The sequence below is a fragment of the Amblyomma mixtum genome, chromosome 6, assembly GCF_055824585.1.
Source record: "Amblyomma mixtum isolate Tamu chromosome 6, ASM5582458v1, whole genome shotgun sequence".
In the NCBI taxonomy this organism is placed as follows: domain Eukaryota; kingdom Metazoa; phylum Arthropoda; class Arachnida; order Ixodida; family Ixodidae; genus Amblyomma; species Amblyomma mixtum.
The window spans coordinates 17,140,356-17,158,945 of NC_143017.1; the positions used below are offsets into that span (position 1 = coordinate 17,140,356).

At 49.3% G+C, this 18,590-nt stretch overlaps 1 protein-coding gene across 2 annotated transcripts in view; it reads left to right on the plus strand.

The window, feature by feature from the left end:
• The first annotated feature begins 5,572 nt into the window (after window positions 1-5,572).
• LOC149338296 (uncharacterized) overlaps window positions 5,573-18,590 on the plus strand; it is a 34,045-nt gene continuing 21,027 nt past the window's right edge. The window contains exon 1 of one of the 2 annotated variants that reach the window (XM_089547595.1): window positions 5,573-5,813. The gene's annotated coding sequence lies outside the window, so the exon portion shown is untranslated. Of the gene's footprint in view, window positions 5,814-11,193; window positions 11,391-18,590 lie in introns of those variants that run through there. The other variant, XM_089547594.1, reaches the window with a different exon arrangement.

Consider the following 18,590-nt stretch of genomic DNA (forward strand, 5'->3'; position numbering starts at 1 on the left):
CTGATTTTTTCAGCAGCGTCCGCTCCGGCGGACGCAGTTGTTGCTGCGACGCGCGTCTTTTCTTGCCTTTTTCTTTTTCCTCTGATCTCTCACCTCTTCTCTATCTGCACGTGGCAGCGGTGGTGGCTTGTCTGGAGCCAGTAGTAGCAGGCCCGTGCAATTTCCTATTCATCCTTCTCTCAGTCAGAACAACAACAACAACATCTGTTCTGTTACTAGAGTATCTGTCCTCGCTTCGGCGAGCGCGGCTTCGGCCGCATATCTGATTTTTTCAGCAGCGTCTGCTCTGGCGGACGCAGTTGTTGCTGCGACGCGCGTCTTTTCTTGCCTTTTTCTCTTTCTGCTGAACTCTTACCTCTCCTCTCTCTGCACGTGGCAGCGGTGGTGGCTTGGCTAGAGCCAGTAGCAGGCCCATGCAATTTCCTTTTCATTCTTCTCTCAGTCACAACAACAACAACAACAACTGTTCTCGCTTCGGCGAGCGCGGCTTCGGCCGGTTATCTGTTTTTTGAGCAGTGTCCGCTCCGGCGGAGGCAGTTGTTGCTGCGACGCGCGTCTTTTCTTTCCTTTTTCTCTTTCCTCTGATCTTTTATCTCTCCTCTGTCTGCACGTGGCAGCGGTGGTGGCTCGGATCGAGCCAGTAGCAGGCCCGTGCAATTTCCTTTTCATCCTTCTCTCAGTCACAACAACAACAACAACGAATAAAGAGCTTTTTGCGTTGCTGCCACAGAAGCGTCTGTCTGCTGCTTAGAACCGAACATCTGGCGACGAGGATGGGATCCGGCGCGCAGTAAACCGCCGCCGGCCAGCAGCACTCACGAGGCTGAACCGCCTACGGTGCAAGGCGACACGGAGCCCTTGCAGCCACGATTTCATCGGCGGCCAGGAAGGCTGAACCGCCTACGGTGCAAGGCGACACAGAGCTCTTGCAGCCACGATTTCATCGGAGGCCAGGAGTAACGCAAGAACGCCGGAGGAGCGCAGGAACGCCGGACGAGCGTAGGAACGCCGGAGGAGCGCAGGAACGCCGGAGGAGCGCAAGAACGCAGATAAATGAAATTTGCTCCTTATGGCAGAACCTGGACATGGTCCTAAGCTCGGCAGAATGCCCGAATTCAACCCGAAAATCGACAACATACGCTCGTATTTTGAACGCTTCGAGAACTTCGTAGACATAAATGATGTCTCTGCAGACAAGAAACTGAAGTTGTTTCTGAACGTACTTGGTGCGCAAGCATACGAAGAGCTAAAGAAGATAATTGTGCCTAATTTGCCTTCTCAGAAGACTTTCGAAGAAATTAAACAGCTTCTGGAAGCTCATTTTCGCCCAGCTCATTCAATTATCGCAGAGCGTTGTAAATTTAATCGCCGAATGCAGCAAGAAAATGAAAGCGTCCAAGAGTTCATCACTGAACTGAAGCATCTTGCAAGAGATTGCAATTTCGGCACGTTTTTAAATGATGCCTTAAGGGACAGACTTGTAGCTGGTTTGCGTGACGAGGAAACGCAACGGGCTGTTTTTGCACAGCCTGACTTGACGTTCGAGCTGGCGTGCCAAACGGCGCTAGATAAAGAGCTAGCGGCACAACAGGCGAAGCAAATGCATGAGTTTGACACAAAACCGTGCAGCGTCAACGTCATTCAGGGCGAACGTCGCCGTGATAAGGAAAAGAAATCGAGGACGGTTGCATGGCCAAAAGATAAACGCGAGGAAGAGCGGCGAAGTGCTTGCAAGCATTGCGGAAAATGTCATGCGGGAGAAAAAAAAATGTTGGTATCGCAACCACACCTGCAGAAATTGTAACAAAAAAGGGCATTTGCAAGCCGTCTGCAAAAGCGGAGCCAAAGCAAAAGCTGTCAGATACATCGACACCACGGACGACGAATCCGAAGACGTGAGTTGTCAGACTGTGTTCTTCTCGGGCAAAAGTTCAAGGGGCTACAGCGTCGACCTGAACATTGAAGGGAAGGCTGTTTCGATGATAATTGACACAGGTGCAGCGGTCACGATCGTACCAGAGCAGTTCTATAAGCAGTGATTCCCGCATGTTAAATGTCTGGAATCCAATGTGTCGTTGCGCACTTACACCGGAGAAAAGCTGAAGGTAATTGGAAAATAAAACGTCTTAGTCAAGCAGGACGCAAGCGAAATCTCTTTGCCTGTAGTGGTAGTGAAGGGAAACGGAACGCCGATGCCCGCTCTCATGGGAGGAGACTGGCTGGAAAAACTGCAGATAAACTGGAAAGCAGTATACAGCATGTCCACGGATAAGTCATTGGAGCAGAGGGTAGAAGCCTTACGGAAAAAGTATCCCGAGGTTTTCAAGAGCACCCCGGGAGTCGTCAAAAACTTCGAAGCTCGCATCTTTGTAAAGGAAGGGGCTCAACCAGTGTTCTCAAAAGCACGGCCAATACCATTTGCCATCAAAGAGGAAGTAGCAAAGGAGCTTGAAAAGCTCGAGCAAGCCGGAATACTAAAGAGGGTCACGAAAAGTGACTGGGCAACGCCTCTGGTGGTGGTCGCGAAGAAAGGCGGCATATGATTAAGGTTATGCGGCGACTACAAAGTCACGGTTAATCCTGTTCTAAAAACTGGCCATTACCCTTTGCCATTGCCGGAAGATTTGTATTCCATGCTCGCAGGAGGTAAGATCTTTTGCGTTCTGGATCTATCACAAGCCTATCAGCAAGTGCCGCTTGCTGAGGAAAGCAAAGCGCTGATATCCGTAAACACTCATCTCGGATTATTTCAGTTTCAGCGCCTACCATTCGGCATCTCTAGCGCAGCCGCTATCTTTCAGTCGTTAATGAACGAAGTCTTAAAAGGGATTCCAAAAGTGGGTTACTATATCGACGACGTCATCGTCGTAGGTGACAATACAGACGACTGTCAAGAAACTGTGGAAAAGGTACTTCAACGACTGGCAAAGCGCAATATCACTGTAAAAGAACAGAAATGTGAATTTTTCAAGCAGTCCGTCGTTTATCTTGGACACACAGTGACAGCTGATGGCATTTTTCCAACATCAACAAAGATAAAAGCCATCACGGAAGCACCTCAGCCAAGCAACGTAACTGAGCTACGAGCTTTCTTGGGTCTGCTGAATTTCTACGCCAAATTCATCAAAGATTTAGCCACAGTAGCTGCACCAATGTACGATCTGCTAAAAAAGACAGGAGTTGGGCGTGGACGGACGAATGTTCAAGATCATTCGTGGAAGCCCAGCAGCGTCTCGTAGACAGTCAAGTTCTGACTTGTTACGACGTGAAAAAGCCAATCGGTTTAACCTGCGACGCGTCGGCCTACGGTCTTGGGGCAGTAATTTTTCACGTCATGCCTGATGGTTCGGAAAGACCCATTTCATTTGCCTCCAGAACATTGAGTGTTGCGGAGCGCAACTATGCGCAAGGCGAGAAGGAAGCCCTAGCATTAATTTTTGGTCTGAGCAGGTTTCATAGATACCTGTACGGGCGCAAATTCATGCTGTATACAGACCACCAACCACTGTTGGGGATCTTGGCATCAGATAAACCAATTCCTTCTTTGGCTGCAGCTAGGATTCAGCGTTGGGCTATCACCTTAGCAGCTTATCAGTACACACTGCGCTACAGGAACGGCAAAAACATGGAAGTTGCCGACGCTTTTTCAAGGCTTCCACTTCTGGTCAAGCATAAAGACGACACTGAAGAATGTCTTGCAGTGTTTGAGTCAACGCCTCGCACTGCGAGCCAGGTTGCTGCTGCGACTAAAAGGGATCGCCTTCTTTCCAAAGTCGTGCAGTTCACCTTATCTGGCTGGCCCACGCACCACGATGATAAATTTCAGCCCTTTTACGTTCGTCGAAACGAACTATCGTATGAGCAAGGCTGCATCACCTGGGGCCAGCGAGTGATCATTCCGGACGAACTTAGAGAAGCAGTATTAACATTGCTACATGAAGAACACCCTGGAATGCAAAAAATGAAAATGCTTGCTAGGTCGTTTGTTTGGTGGCCTTTGATTGACAAGAACATTGAAGACACTGTCCGTCAATGTACAGTGTGCCAAACGACCTTGCCTGCAAAGGCACCAGGGCCATTGCATCCATGGACTTATCCAACTCGTGTTTGGCAGAGTCCATGTCGATTTAGCCATGAAGGATGGCTCGAACTTGTTCCTTCTAGTAGACTCTTACTCAAAGTGGATAGAAGTAAAATTCCTCCGCACTACGACGACGCCGAAAACAATCGACTGTCTCATGGAGATATTTGCAGCGTATGGCTACCCGGAGGAACTGATCAGTGATAATGGACCTCAGTTTACAGCGCAGGAGTTCTCCAATTGCACCTCTTCTCACGGGATTCGCCACACGCGTACGCCACCCTACCACGCTTCATCGAATGGGGCAGCAGAAAGGCTAGTTCAGACGACAAAGGCCACTCTACTCAAGCAAGTGCTTCACGATAACCTAACAGGGCAGAACAGAACTCTGCACCAACGACTTAACGACTTCTTGCTTTCTTGCAGGAACACCCCGAACTCCGTAACAGGAAGAACGCCGGCTGAGCTGTTCCTGAAACGACAACCCCGAGTGAAGCTTTCGCTCCTGAAGCCACGTTTTGTGCAGGACATGCGCAGCCGCCACGCCAGAGACGCCACTCATCGGAACGAGGGCCGAGGAAGGGACCCGCAGATGGAAGCCGGTGATGCAGTTCTCGTCAAGACTACGAGAGGGGAAACCCTGTCATGAGAGGAAGCGGTCGTAATGCAACGTGTAAGCGACTCTACGTTTGTAGTCAAAGTCGGTGAACAGTTTCGTTTTGTGCATATCGACCACTTGAGACCCAGCTGGATATCGGGTGCAAAGTCATCACTCCATCCGGACGTCGCAAAAGAAGCGCATCCTGAGTCCACTCCAAGTGCCGCTGTTCAGCGAGACTTGCCATCAGCTCCCTCGGAAAAAGATTCCCCTGCTGGCTCCGTGATTAGTGGTACCACTGCGGACAAGCTTGAGGATATTCGCTTAGATGACGCCACTTCAAATGAGGAACCGGCATCGCAGCCTGAGGCAAGACACATTGCAGCGCAGCCTTCAAGTTCCACCGCATCAACCATGGCTACACCCGAAGAGGCTCATTTGCGAAGAAGTAATCGAACAAGACGTCCTCCTGACCGCTATCAAGCCTCCAGTTAGGAACGCGGAAAGAAACGCGTGCAGCTTTCATTAAGGAGGAAGGAATGTTCTGTATCAGTCAGTCGGTCTGATAACATTGTACCGGAAATGACGTGTGCCTGACCGGCATGCAGCGTCACCTATAAAAAGACGCTGCTGCCTCGAATAAAGAGCTTTTTGCGTTGCTGCCACAGAAGCGTCTGTCTGCTGCTTAGAACAGAACAGATAGCAAGAAGTCTTTCAGCCGATTAACAACAGAGGAGCAGTGGGAGACCGCGCAGCGCAGCTCGGGCCTGTGGTAGCAAAAGTTGCTCAAGTTGGCTTATGGCTTATTGGGTTTAACGTCCCAAAGCGACTCAGGCTATGAGGGACGCCGTAGTGAAGGGCTTCGGAAATTTCCACCACCTGGGATTCTTTAATATGCACTGACATCGTACAGCACACGGGCCTTTAGAATTCCGCCTCTATCGAAATTCGACCGCCGCGGCCGGGATGGAACCCGCGTCTTTCGGGTCAGGAGCCGAGCGCCATAACCGTTGAGCCACCGCGGCGGCCGCGCGCGGAGAGAGCTGACCAGGTCGCCGAGATCCAAGAGATCAGCGCCACCAAGCGACAGTAGCCCACCTGCGCCAGAAGGGAGCCTTCCTCTTCAAAGACTCAGTTAAGTTTATTCTCTCTCTTTCTCCTCTGCACGGGTAAGACCACTGCGAAGGGTTAGCGCACACGGAGAGATGAGAGCACGAGTGCGGCGCTGGAGGTCTTGCTTTCTTGATAAAAAGATTCTAAAACTGTCCAAATAAAGTGGCCGAGGCTATGATGGGCCTGGAGTCAAGAGGCGAGTCGGTAAATCTCCCTGCTTTGAGAGGTCAGCAGATGCCGTGGGACCCACTCCATACGTACTGGGTGCGGGATGTGTGCCGCGAGCCGGTAGATGTCCTGCCATATTAATGGACTGTGACTAACACATCGTAAGGACTGTGCTGTCGCAGGGAGCATAGTTGTGGCAGCCAAAGAGCAGAGTGCCTCCTGAACTGCTAGGAGCTCAGCACAAAAGTACGTAGGGGGTTACGTAAGTTGAAACCTAGAGGTTTGATTTAGGACAAGTCTGCACGGGCATTAGATTGCTGTTGTTGCTTCACAGGCTTGGAAAATGGCGTCTACATAGACAACCTTGGACCCTTCGAGCAGGCGAGCATGTTGTTCTAATTTTTTGCGAAGCAACGATGCCGAATGGTAGGCGATTATCTGTTGGCTTTTTGTCGCTGAGCTGTAGAAACTTCCATGGAATGGAGTGTGACGTTGCATAAGCCCGCAGTGCGTGCGTGGAGTGCGACAGACTGGTCTTAAGGCTGCGTATATCACGGCGCTGCTGCACCAGCTTATCAATGGCGTTGCGCTGCACCTTCTCTTGTAAAGCTATGACAGGTGAGATGCTTGGAAGGCATGCAATGGTCCTCATAGCCTATCGGTTCACGGCTTCAAGGCGATCCCATTGGGCTCATGTAAGATGTTGAAACTCGACCTGATAAACAATACTTGGCTGTAGAACTACCCTCCCCGAATGCAGTACAAGAAAGGACCCAGCGCCACCCGTTTTGGGAGCAATTCTTTTAATCAAACCAAAAGTCTGAATATCTTGCCTTTTTTTCCTGAGAAAGCCAAGTAGTCAGTGATTCTTATTGGGGAACCGTAAAGCCGAGGGTTTTTGCACTCGGACTTTTTTGTGCTGGGTTACCTGATAGACAAAGACAGATTGGACTTGCAGGAAGTTTAACGCGTCTCCAGCGGTTGTCGATCGACGTGTACGTAGTTTTCTGCACGAAAGTTGAAGGCCGATGGATGATGCGTAATCAGGGGTGACATCCAAGGCTTATTGAAGGGCAGCCTCCTGAGTAAGCAGATCGCGGTGGGTACTCCACACCGTGATGTCATCAGCGTATTGGAGAAATTTTACATATCACACGGATGTCATGTAAGCGCCATGCCAGCGCGATGAAAGCTATATTAAATAACATCGGTGACACTACTTATCAGTGGCGCACGCTGTAGAGCCGAACAAATAATCTAACCGCTGGACCGCTGAGGCGTATTGCAAATTTTCTGCCTTCCAAAAATGATTAAACCAAACTATGCACTTTCAGAGGCAGATGAAGCGTGTCAATGGAGTTTAGGATGGCAGCATGACTGATGTTGTCATATGTCTTTTCAACAACCATTACTAAATGTGTACGCACATTGCGGCTGCAGGCCGATGCCAAGACAGCCAATATATGGACGAAAGCCAATTAAAGCGGGGTGATAAAAACTGTGCTCCTCAAGTCATCACGACAATCATGTGGCTAGCATTTTCCCGGCCATCTTGCAGAGCATGGGAGTTAAAGTGATAGGTGCCCCGCCGCGGTGGCTCAGTGGCTACGGCATTCGGCTCCTGACCCGAAAGACGCGGGTTCGATCCCGGCCGCGGCGGCTGAATTTCTATGAAGGCGAAATTCTAGAGGCCCGTGTGCTGTGCGATGTCAGTGCACGTTAAAGAACCCCAGGTGGTCGAAATTTCCGGAGCCCTTCACTACGGCGTCCCTCATAGCCTAAGTTGCTTCGGGACGTTAAATCCCAATAAACCAAACCAAAGTGATAGGTTGTAATTTGGCAAGATCCGTTGTAGGCTTTCCTGGTTTCGGGATAGCGATCACAACAGCGGATTTTCAGCTCTCGAGCACGACGCCATCCAGCCATCTTTGTATATGGTGTCTAGTAGTTGAGGGAATGCAGAGCTCATCAGGTTCTTGTAAACCTAACACTGAATATTGCACGGGCCGGGCGCAGTCTTCCGTTTCGCACCTTCTATTGCAGCCAGCAACTCAGGCATAGAGAACGAACACGCGATTCCATCTGCGTCGACATAAGATGGCAGTTGACATACATGCACTGGTATACCTGCCACGTTAAAACTAGCAGCTGAAGAGACACTGCATCGTATTTGGGAAAAAAAACGGTCGCGCTGATTCTTTGGCGAAATCATCTGGCGACAAGTTAGCTGCTGCGAAGAATGCGGTTGCTGCTGCGTCAGTAGAAGGGCGACTGTGCTCCACTATACGGAATATGCGCCAGAGAGAGACGTTCGAGGATTTTGCATAAAGTTGTCCACACCAAGCATGCCACTGCCGTCATGAGAGATCGCGCTCATATTTGCGTGCCTTAGCAGTAAGTTAATGCATTTGCGTAGGTGCCTGCGCCAAAGTAGGCTCTCGCGTAGCAGCCGTCTCGTCTTGAAGGGCGTGCAGCCGACAAGTTAAGGAGGCCGAGATCTGGTGCCGGTAGACCAACGTTAGTCCAGGTGGTAGCTGTAGCACTGCTGAGCGCTGTTTTTATGCGCACAACAAGGAGTGGTGAAGAATCTTGAGAGATTGCCGATATAGGAGCGGAAACTGTCCCATTTGATCAAAGAGCATTTGTAGCCTAAAGGCCAGACGTGTGAGGTTAGTCACTGATATATGTTTATATATATGTATGATATATATAAGACGGTTTTTTGGAAGATCATTGGCGTTTTGGAGGCGCTGCACCATGAGGCAAAGTTTTGAAAAGCCTCCTTTAGAATCAGCTGGTCCGTCTTATTTTTAAGTTCTCAATATAGCCCACTGTCGTCCGCATATAGTTTAAGATGAGCTGGAATGTCTTTTACTGCGTCGTTAATATTCATGAACAAGAGTGGGCCTCAATCCTGAGGAACACCAGAGTCAACCGAAAAGGTTTTAGAGGAACGGCTAGCAAGCGATACATAATATTGACTGACAAAGGACATGGGAGAGGCCTTTGCCCTGCAGTGGGTGTAGTCGGGCTGATGATCATCATCATCATCATCATTTATTAACCCTTAAGGGTCCCGTTAGGGACATTACATAAGGGGGGGAGGTGGTACAGGGGTGTTCAACAGTCATACATGAATATATAAATATAGAAGGAATATGGAAATACAGAAAAATATAGAAAATATAAAATATAGAATAGAGAAAAAAAAGTAGAACAAGACGAAAAAAAAAGACAGAAGTAAATTCAAATAATCACGTCGTGACAAAGTGTAGCAGAAATATAAACAGGAACAAATTACAACTTTGGAAGTAGAACAGGCTGGTCAGTTTGCAGGGCTTGGAAGCTGGCATAGGGTGCAGGAAAAGATTATTTGTCGTTGAGATGGTCGATTAGGAGCTGTCTGAATCTGGAAGGGTTAGTCTCAATGACAATGTGTTCGGGGAGGTTATTCCAGCTTTCTATCGCACTGGGAAGGAAAGATTTATTGAAATAATTGGTGGAGCCGTGCAAACGCTGTATGCTTAAGGAGTTAAATAAACGACGAGATGATCGTAGCGGAGCTCGTAGAAGGTTTTCTCGAAGTGCTGGAAAGTTAAAGTACAGTTTATGAAAAAGACAAAGAATTGAAGTTTTCCTGCGAAAGGCTAATGACTTGATGCCGAGAGATGATTTCAACGCTGTGATGCTGAGCTGAGATTTATACTGTGAGGTGATGAAGCGTGCTGCCCGATTCTGGATGGCTTCGAGTGAATCTATTAAGTAGGCGTGGTGAGGATTCCATATTGTTGAGGCGTATTCTAGTTTAGTTCGGATGTACGTTTCCTATGCTAGTTGTCTGGTGGCTGCGGTGGACATGGAAAGTGATCGCCTGATGAATCCGAGTGATCTGGAGGCACTGGCACATAGTTTCGTGATGTGATTAGCCCAGGTTAGGTTGGTTGTTATCTCGATGCCGAGGTACCGGTATGAATTAGTTTGAGACAGCGCTATGGAGTTCAGGGAGTACGAAAAATGAAGAATCGAACGTTTACGTGAGATGTGCATGAACTTACATTTAGAAACGTTGAGCTGCATAACTGTTTTAAACAAAACGTGTTGCTCTTTTTTGTATTTTTTTTCAAATTTATTGTTATTTGTGTTCGCGAACGGATCCCAAATTGCAACTGCATAATGTATTATTGGGATGACAACTGATTTGTAGACTAGAAGCCAAACTTTTGACGAGTTGCGGTTGACATTGCTTGAAACCTGATTAATCTGCTTGGTCTAGTCAAGAGTGTTAGTGATCCATAGACCCAGATATTGGTAGTGTGCAACCTTCGAAACAATATTTTTGGAGAAACAATAATAAAATATGAGTGGATTTTTTTTTTGCTTGTTATCCTCATGAAGACGGTTTTTTGGAAGATCATTGGCATTTGGGAGGCGCTGCACCATGAGGCAAGGTTTTGAAAAGCCTCCTTTAGAATCAGCTGGTCCGTCTTATTTTTAATTTCTCAATATAGCCCACTGTCGTCAGCATATAGTTTAAGGTGAGCTTGAATGTCTTTTACTGCGTCTTTAATATTCATGAATAAGAGTGGGCCTCAACCCTGAGGAACACCAGAGTCAACCGAAAAGGTTTTAGAGGAACGGCTTGCAAGCGATACATAATATTGACCGTTATTCAGGAGTGATGAAATTTAGGTAACGATTTTGTTATATTTTACTGGGTTATGGTTTTTGCGAAGCAACCTTCTATGAGAGACCTTTTCAAAGGCTTTTCCGAAATCCATGAAAGTGGCATCTGGTTGGTTTCCGTTATTGATGGAGTTTGCAAATTCATGTACGGTCTAGACAAATGGGTGCATGTGGAATAACATTTTCTGAATCTGTGCTGAAAGTTGGTAAAAAACTGATGCTTCTCGAGTAAGGCAAAAATGTGCGTATGTTGGTTGGTTGGTTGGTTGGTTGGTTGGTTGGTTGGTTTATGGGGTTTAACATCCCAAAGCGAGTAAAGCCATGAGAGACGCCGTAGTGGAGGGCTCCGGAAATTTCGACCACCTGGGGTTAACGTGCGCTGACATCGCGCAGTACACGGGCCTCTTGAATTTCTCCTTCAAAGAAATTCAACCACCGCGGCCAGGATCGAACCCGCGTCTTTCGGGTCAGCAGCCGAGCACCATAACCACTGAGCCACCGCGGCGGCAAATGTGCGTATGTATTATCTTGCAAGTGGTAGATATTTTGCAAGTGGTGCATATCAATGCAATTACTTTTTTCTCGTTTTTATGAATGGGTTTAGCTCTGGCCTTCCTCCAGTCATTCGGATCCTGCCCGTCATTTAAATAACTGTAAAATATTATGTATGGGTACTTAGCTACCCATTCCGCATATCTGTGCAGGAGTGTGTTTGGTACGTCGCCAGGCCCGGAGGAATTTTTTACGGTGAGCTCCAAGAGCACTTTGATTCAGCCTTGCTCACAGATGACAAGGTCCGGCATTGGAAGTAAACATTTTCAAAACCAGGTAAAGTGTCATAATATCTCGTGAAAACGTAATGAAGAAATCATTAAATACGGTTGAGATCTCGTTTTCGTCGTGGATTAGACCCTCATTGATTTCAAAATAGACCAATTCCCTTTAAGAGGAGAAAGTTTGCGCCAAAAAATTTCATTTGAGGATATGTTGTATTCAGATAAGCAGTGGGCAAAATAATGTGCTTTATCTTGTGCTACTCGACATTTCAGCTTTAATGGCAAAGTTAAAATCTTTTCTTGCAGGTACCTTGTGTTTCTAACTGCTTGCTTCTTTTCCAACCTTTTTAATTTCCTACCGATTTGTATTGCAGTACGAGAAATGCAGGAGTTTCTCGTTTTCTCTGCCTGACAATAACTGACACACAACGGTTAATGCATATCGTAAAAAGACCTTCGAAATATGCCCACAAGTCATGCACATTTGTACAGGAATTCGAAAAATTATTGAAGTGTAAAGATAACATGTCAACTATCGAAGTGTCGTCTACTCATTAAAACTTTTTAAAAGGTAAACTCGTTGAATTTCTATTAACATTTGCACCAGTTGATGTCAGGAGTATGGCTTGGTGATCGGAAATTCCTGTTACCATTTCGCACTTTGACTAGTTTCCCATAAATTCATTAACATGGAAAACATCTAACTGTGAGCTGCAGCTGTCGTTTATTCTGGTGCACTTTATAACAAGTTGAGATAGGTCAAAAGGAAATACTATATCGAACATAGTAACGGCGATTATGTGGGTATGATTATAAAGAATTATTGTTGAGCGATCAATATTGGGCAGATTAAAGACGCCTCCTGCGATCACCTGATCACCAAATTTTGTGCATGTATTCATGGAAGTTATCAAATTGCCTAAACAGTGAGTGGCGAACCAGGAGTCCTATACATTAGACCAACTACATGCTTAGTGGTAAATAAAAGGGGGTACCGCGCACAAAAAGACACAGACAAGAAGGTAACACAACAAGTGCAGTTTACTCGTGACTAACTTTATTTGAAAAACGACTCTCCTTTCATAACTTCAAACTGTCATGTCACACACATGCGCAAACAAAAACCTGTTTTCATTCTGATAAAGTTTCATCGAAGGGTCACTTACACAATCTTTACTCTTCTGTCTGATACAACACGTCTCAGCCAATTCACGTGACACCTGGTCACGGCTCCTCCTCAAAACTTTGGTATCTGCCAGCAAAGGCAGGCATGGTTTAACGCGCGTAGCATCCGCGCACGCGCCACAGTGCAGGGGTAAATCCGACCCTGGTCCTGATTTCGGGACTGTGCTTGTTGTGTTACCTTCTTGTCCGTGTCTTTTTGCGCGCAGTACCCCCTTTTACTTACCATGATTGACCGACTTGCCGAACAACTTACGCTATATTGTCACCTTGTAGGGACGGCAGTCCAGCGGTCAGGAAGGCACCAGAAAGACTTGCAAACGAAGCTCTTTATTTGGGCTGACTTGCGCCCGCAAAAGAACTGAATCACTCGGTGGCGGCGTAAGCAACACGCGTGCTCGTCAATCGTCGAACTACGAATGCCCGCCGCTCGCAGCATCGTTCAATTTAAATCCAGCAAGGAAGCTTCGAGATAACAGGTCAAGATCATCTACACTAATCTAGAAAAACGTAGATGCAGCTCTTCATGGCTGTGATCATTCAAGATTAGTTCGGTCGCTTCTCGCGTCAAAAACAAAAATGATAACACGCCTTTCTTGAGTGCTAACGAACGGACACTACCATGATACGTGGCATTACCCCCCTCCCAAAGCAGCATCGTCTCGATGCTTTAAAATGAAAATAAACACGGAGAATACGAACTTCGAGTCCTTTAGCGTTCGTGATATGGCTTCAGCCGTACGACATGTACGACTTCCGGGCGTGTGCGGCGTCTCTGAGGTGCTGTCCTGCCGTCGGGGATGACTTCATAGTCGAGGTCACCGATGCGACGGAGAGCCTTGTAGGGGCCAAAGTAGCGTCGCAGCAACTTTTCACTCAATCCACGGCGGCGAACTGGCGTCCATATCCAAACACGATCACCTGGCTTGTAATGCGTGTCTCGTCGGCGCAGATTATAGCGTCGGGCGTCGGTGTGCTGCTGGTCTTGAATGCGAAGCCGCGCAAGTCTTCGGGCTTCCTCGGCGCGATGAAGGTAGGCGGCGACGTCGAGGTTGTCTTCGTCGGAAACGTGCGGGAGCATTGCGTCGAGTGTTGTCGTGGGCTTCCTGCAGTATACCAGCTGGAATGGGGGAAACCTGGTTGTCTCCTAGACGGCAGTATTATAGGCGAAGATCGCGTAGGGCAGAATGGAGTCCCATGTCTTGTGTTCGGCGTCGATGTACATGGAGAGCATGTCTGCGATGGTTTCGTTCAGACGCTCTGAGAGTCCGTTGGTTTGCGGATGATAGGCAGTTGTCCACCGATGTCTTGTCTGGCTGTAGTTCAAAATGGCTTGCGTCAGCTCCGCTGTAAATGTCGTTCCTCTGTCTGTGTTGAGCACTTCGGGGGTGCCGTGTCGCAGGAGAATTTGTTCGACAAAAAATTTTGCGACTTCTGTTGCGGTACCACTAGGCAACGCTTTTGCTTCGGCGTAGCGGGTCATGTAGTCGGTGGCCACGATGATCCAATTGTTGCCTGATGATGACGTCTGAAAGGGGCCGAGGAGGCCCATCTCCATTTTCTGAAAGGGCTTAGTTGGCGGTGGTATGGGGTTCAGGAGTCCGGCTGGTCTAGTCGGATGCGTTTTGCATCGCTAACACTCATCACGTAATGGGAAACGTCGGTAGCTAGCCGCGGCCAATAGTACTTCTCCTGGATGCGATGCAACGTGCGAGCAATCCCGAGATGCCCTGCAGTCGGCTCATCATGACATGCCTGCATAATTTCTTGCCTGAGATTTTTGGGCGCGACAAGAAGATGCACTGTCCTATTGGGCGCGAAGTTCTTCTTCAGGAGGACATTATTGTGAAGGACGAAGTACGACAGTTCGCGCTTGAACCCTCGGGGAGGCGATGCGGTCTTGACTTTCAAATAATCAACTAGGCTTCCCAACTCAGGATCCGAGCGCTGCTGCTACGCGAAACTGCTGGTGCTTACCGGTCCCTAAGAAAGCGTCGTCGTCTTCCTCTTCCGGTGCTGCGTCTACGGGGGCTCAAGATAGGCAGTCTGCATCGGAATGCTTGCGGCCAGATTTGTAGACTACAGTTATGTGGAATTCTTGAAGAAGCAGGCTCCAACGAGCAAGGCGGCCGGAGGTATCTTTGAAATTCGCCAGCCAGCACAGAACATGGTGATCGTTCACAACCTTGAAGGGTCGTCCGTATAGGTGGGGGCGAAATTTGGACGTGGCCCAAATAATGGCGAGACATTCTTTCTCTGTCGTCGAATAGTTGGCTTCGGGTCTCGACAGTGAACAGCTAGCGTACGCGATAACTTTCTCCTGTCTGCCGTTTTTCTGAACGAGGACCGCTCCTAAGCCCACACTGCTTGCATCGGTATGAACTTCGGTTTAGGCGTTTTCATCAAAGTGCCCGAGCACAGGAGGGGACTGTAAGCGGTGCTTCAGGTCGTTGAAAGCTTCCTCTTGCGGCCTTTTCCATTTAAAAGGCTTTTCAGCCTTGGTAAGTTGGGTCAAAGGTTCAGCGATGAGCGAAAAGTTCTTGACGAATCGCCGGTAATAAGCGCACAAACCAATGAATCTGCGTATAGCTTTCTTGTCATTAGGCTGTGCAAACTCTGCGATCGCAGCCGTCTTCTGGGGGTCGGGGCCAACTCCATCCTTGCTTACGACGTGACCAATGAAGAGCAGCTCCTCGTAGGCGAAGTGGCACTTCTCTGGTTTCAGTGTCAGGCCTGAAGACTTAATCGTTTCCAGCACCATCCGAAGCCTTCTGGGGTGGTCTTCAAAGCTTGAGGAGAAGACAACAACGTCATCTAAGTAGACTAGGCAAATCTGCCACTTCAAGCCTGCGAGCACCGTATCCATTACTCGCGGGAACGTCGCTGGGGCAGAGCAGAGGCCGAAGGGCATGATGAACGCAGTCTTCTCGCGATCTCTTTCGTCGACTTCAATTTCCCAGTGTCCGCTCTTAAGGTCCATCGATGAGAAATACTTAGCGTTGCATAGCCGATCCAATGTGTCGTCGATGTGGGGGAGGGGGTAGACATCGTTCTTCGTAATGCTGTTCAGCCGGCGGTAATCGACGCAAAAGCGACGGGTGCCATCTTTCTTTTTCACTAGGATGACTGGTGCTACCGAAGGGCTCCTCGATGGCTGGATGACGTCGTCACGAATCATTTTCTCAACTTGCTTGCTGATAGCTTGGCGTTCTAGCGGCGATACGCGGTAGGGGCTCTGTCGCAGTGGTCGGGCGTGTTCGTCTGTGACAATGCGGTGCTTGGCAAGACCGGTTCGTCGCACATTCGATGCTGATGAGAAACAGTCGCTGTACCTTTGAAGAAGACTGCGTATTTCGTCTTGTCTGATCCGGGTTAATACTGGGTTGATATAAAACGTGGGTTGATGGCCTTGGTCAGATGGTTCTACGGGTTGGTCGGGTAGGGAAAATATGTCTCTGATGTCTGCCAGCTCGTCTAGAAAAGCAATCGTCGTACTTTTGTTTAGATGCCGGTATTCTTTGGCGAAGTTCGTTGCAGCACTTGGGCTTGGCCATTCCGGATTTGGGAGACTCCCCTTGCGACGCCCAGCCCTCGATCCAGGAGTAACTGGGTGTTCCCCTCGACGATACCTTCGGCAGTTTCGATGTCTCCAGTACCTATGCAGGCGACAACACTTCATCGGGGCGGCACGCTCAATGTTTCGTCGAGGACGTTTAGGCAACGTGATGAGTCGCTGTCGTCGCTGCAGATATGGCTTTGTCCGTGGAAAGCTTGATCGACTTTGATCGAAGGTCTATGATCGCCCGATGTTCATTCAGGAAGTTCATTCCGAAAATCAAATCTCGCGAGCATTTCTGTAGGACCAGGAAGGTTGTAGCATAGGTTCGCCCATTTACTGTAACTCTCGCGGTGCAGCGACCTGACGGCGTAATAAGGTTGCCACCTGCGGTGCGGATCAGCGGGCCATCCCAAGTTGTTGTCACTTTCCTGAGTCGGACAGCGAGTGGCCCGCTCATGACGGAGTAGTCAGCTCCCGTGTCGTCCAAGGCAGTAACCGCGTGACCGTCGACCGTAACTTCAAGGTCACTTGTTCGCGTTCTTGTATTGCACGTTGTCTTTGGTGTCCGATCTCGGCTTCTTCGGGTAGTGAGGCTGCGCTGGGCGTACTCCGAAGTTACTGCTATGGGCAGCGGTAAAGGCGTCAAGTCTGGCCGCGTCGTCGTCGCCGTTGGTGTTGTCGTCGAAGTTGTCGTAGTAGTTGAGGCAAGGTTTTTGCGTTTTCGTCGATGGAAGGTCTTTGCTCTTTCGCCCAGAAGCAACCTCACCTCCAGAGGCTGCTTTATTCAGTTTAACCTTCGGGGGCTGGGGGAGCGTCCACGCATCGCGTAACCTCGGCTAGGAGATACAAAGCGCGGTGAAGATGGCGACAGGGAACGTGATAGGCGGCTCGACGATGAGCATCCTTCCCGACGTAAAAACTCCTCGATTTCGGCTGGATGCTGGCCGGGTCGGGGTCGTGGAGCGTCGTAAGAGAACCCTCGGATGTCCAGTCTTCTGTATGGGCAGTGCCGGAGGACGTGACCGGCTTAGCCACAGTGGAAGCATAGTAGACGGCGCTGGACGGGAGTTCTCCACTCGTCGCATTTCCTCGTCTGTGTGCGGCGCTCGTAGGACGGGCGGGTTGGGGCTAGAGGGCGGCGGTCCACCGCAGCTGGCTGAGGGCGATAGGGGCTTGGGTCCCGTCGTCGAGGTGCAGGACGGCGCACAGCTGCGGCGTAATTCATGGCTGTGGGCTGCAGAGGCTGCGTGGTGGCCTGTGTCACACCCAAGGCCTGTTGCACCTGGTCTCGGATGACATCGGTGAGCGAATTGAGCTGCGGCTGCGTTCCTGTTGGGAGCAATCGTCGGAGCTCTTCTCGCGCAATTTCACGTATAACCTCCCGCAGGTTATCGTTGTTAGCGATGTCCATGCAGCTTGCTGACAAAAAGCGCTGCTGGTGGTCATACTGGCGGGCTCTGGCATCAAGAGTTTTTTCCATGGTGGATGCCTCTTCGACGAATTCCGCGACGGTTTTGGGTGGGTTCCGTACGAGGCCCGCAAAGAGTTGCTCTTTAACTTCTCGCATAAGCAGCTTGACGTTTTCATCTTTCTTCATGCTCCAGTCGGCACGCCGGAAGAGACGCTTCATCTCCTCAGTGTCCACTACAACGGTCTCGTTTGGGTGTTGTATGCGAGACTGTAACAACTGCTGGGCTCTTTCGTTTCTCACGACGTTTGTGAAGGTCTTGAGAAGCTGCTTTTTCAAGGTTTCCCATTTCACGATGCTGGCTTCCTCATTCTCAAACCAGACTGTGGCTGGTCCCTCCAGGGCAAAGAATACGTACATGAATTTCATGGCATCGTCCCAATTGTTAAAGACAGCCACACGGTCGACCTGCTGCAACCATTCTTCGGGGTCGGCGCCAGGCAAAGCGTCGAATGTTGGTGGCACCCTGGGCTGCTGCAGAATGATTGGAGTCGTCGTCTGGGGCAAGCTCATGGTGGACGTTGCTGCTGGCTTTCGCTTCCGGGTAGGGTCCGGCAGAGTCGCAAACTCAGGTGCGTCACCTAGCAGACGTCGGCTTGCGCGGTGGACTGGAGTCAGGTCCTCCGGTGAATGACTCAGAGGGCTGGCGTCACGACTTGCTGGGGGGTGTCCGGTACATAGAAGGCTACCCAGCACCTCCACCAAATGTCACGTTGTAGAGACGGGAGTCCAGCGGTCAGGAAGACACCAGAAAGACTTGCAAACGAAGCTGTTTATTTGGGCTGACTTGCGCCCGCAAAAGAACTGAATCACTCGGTGGCGGCGTAAGCAACAAGCGTGCTCGTCAATCGTCGAACTGCGAATGCCCGCCGCTCACTGCATCGTTCAATTTAAAGCCAGCAAGGAAACTTAGAGATAACAGGTGAAGATCATCTACAGTAATCTAGAAAAACGTAGATGCA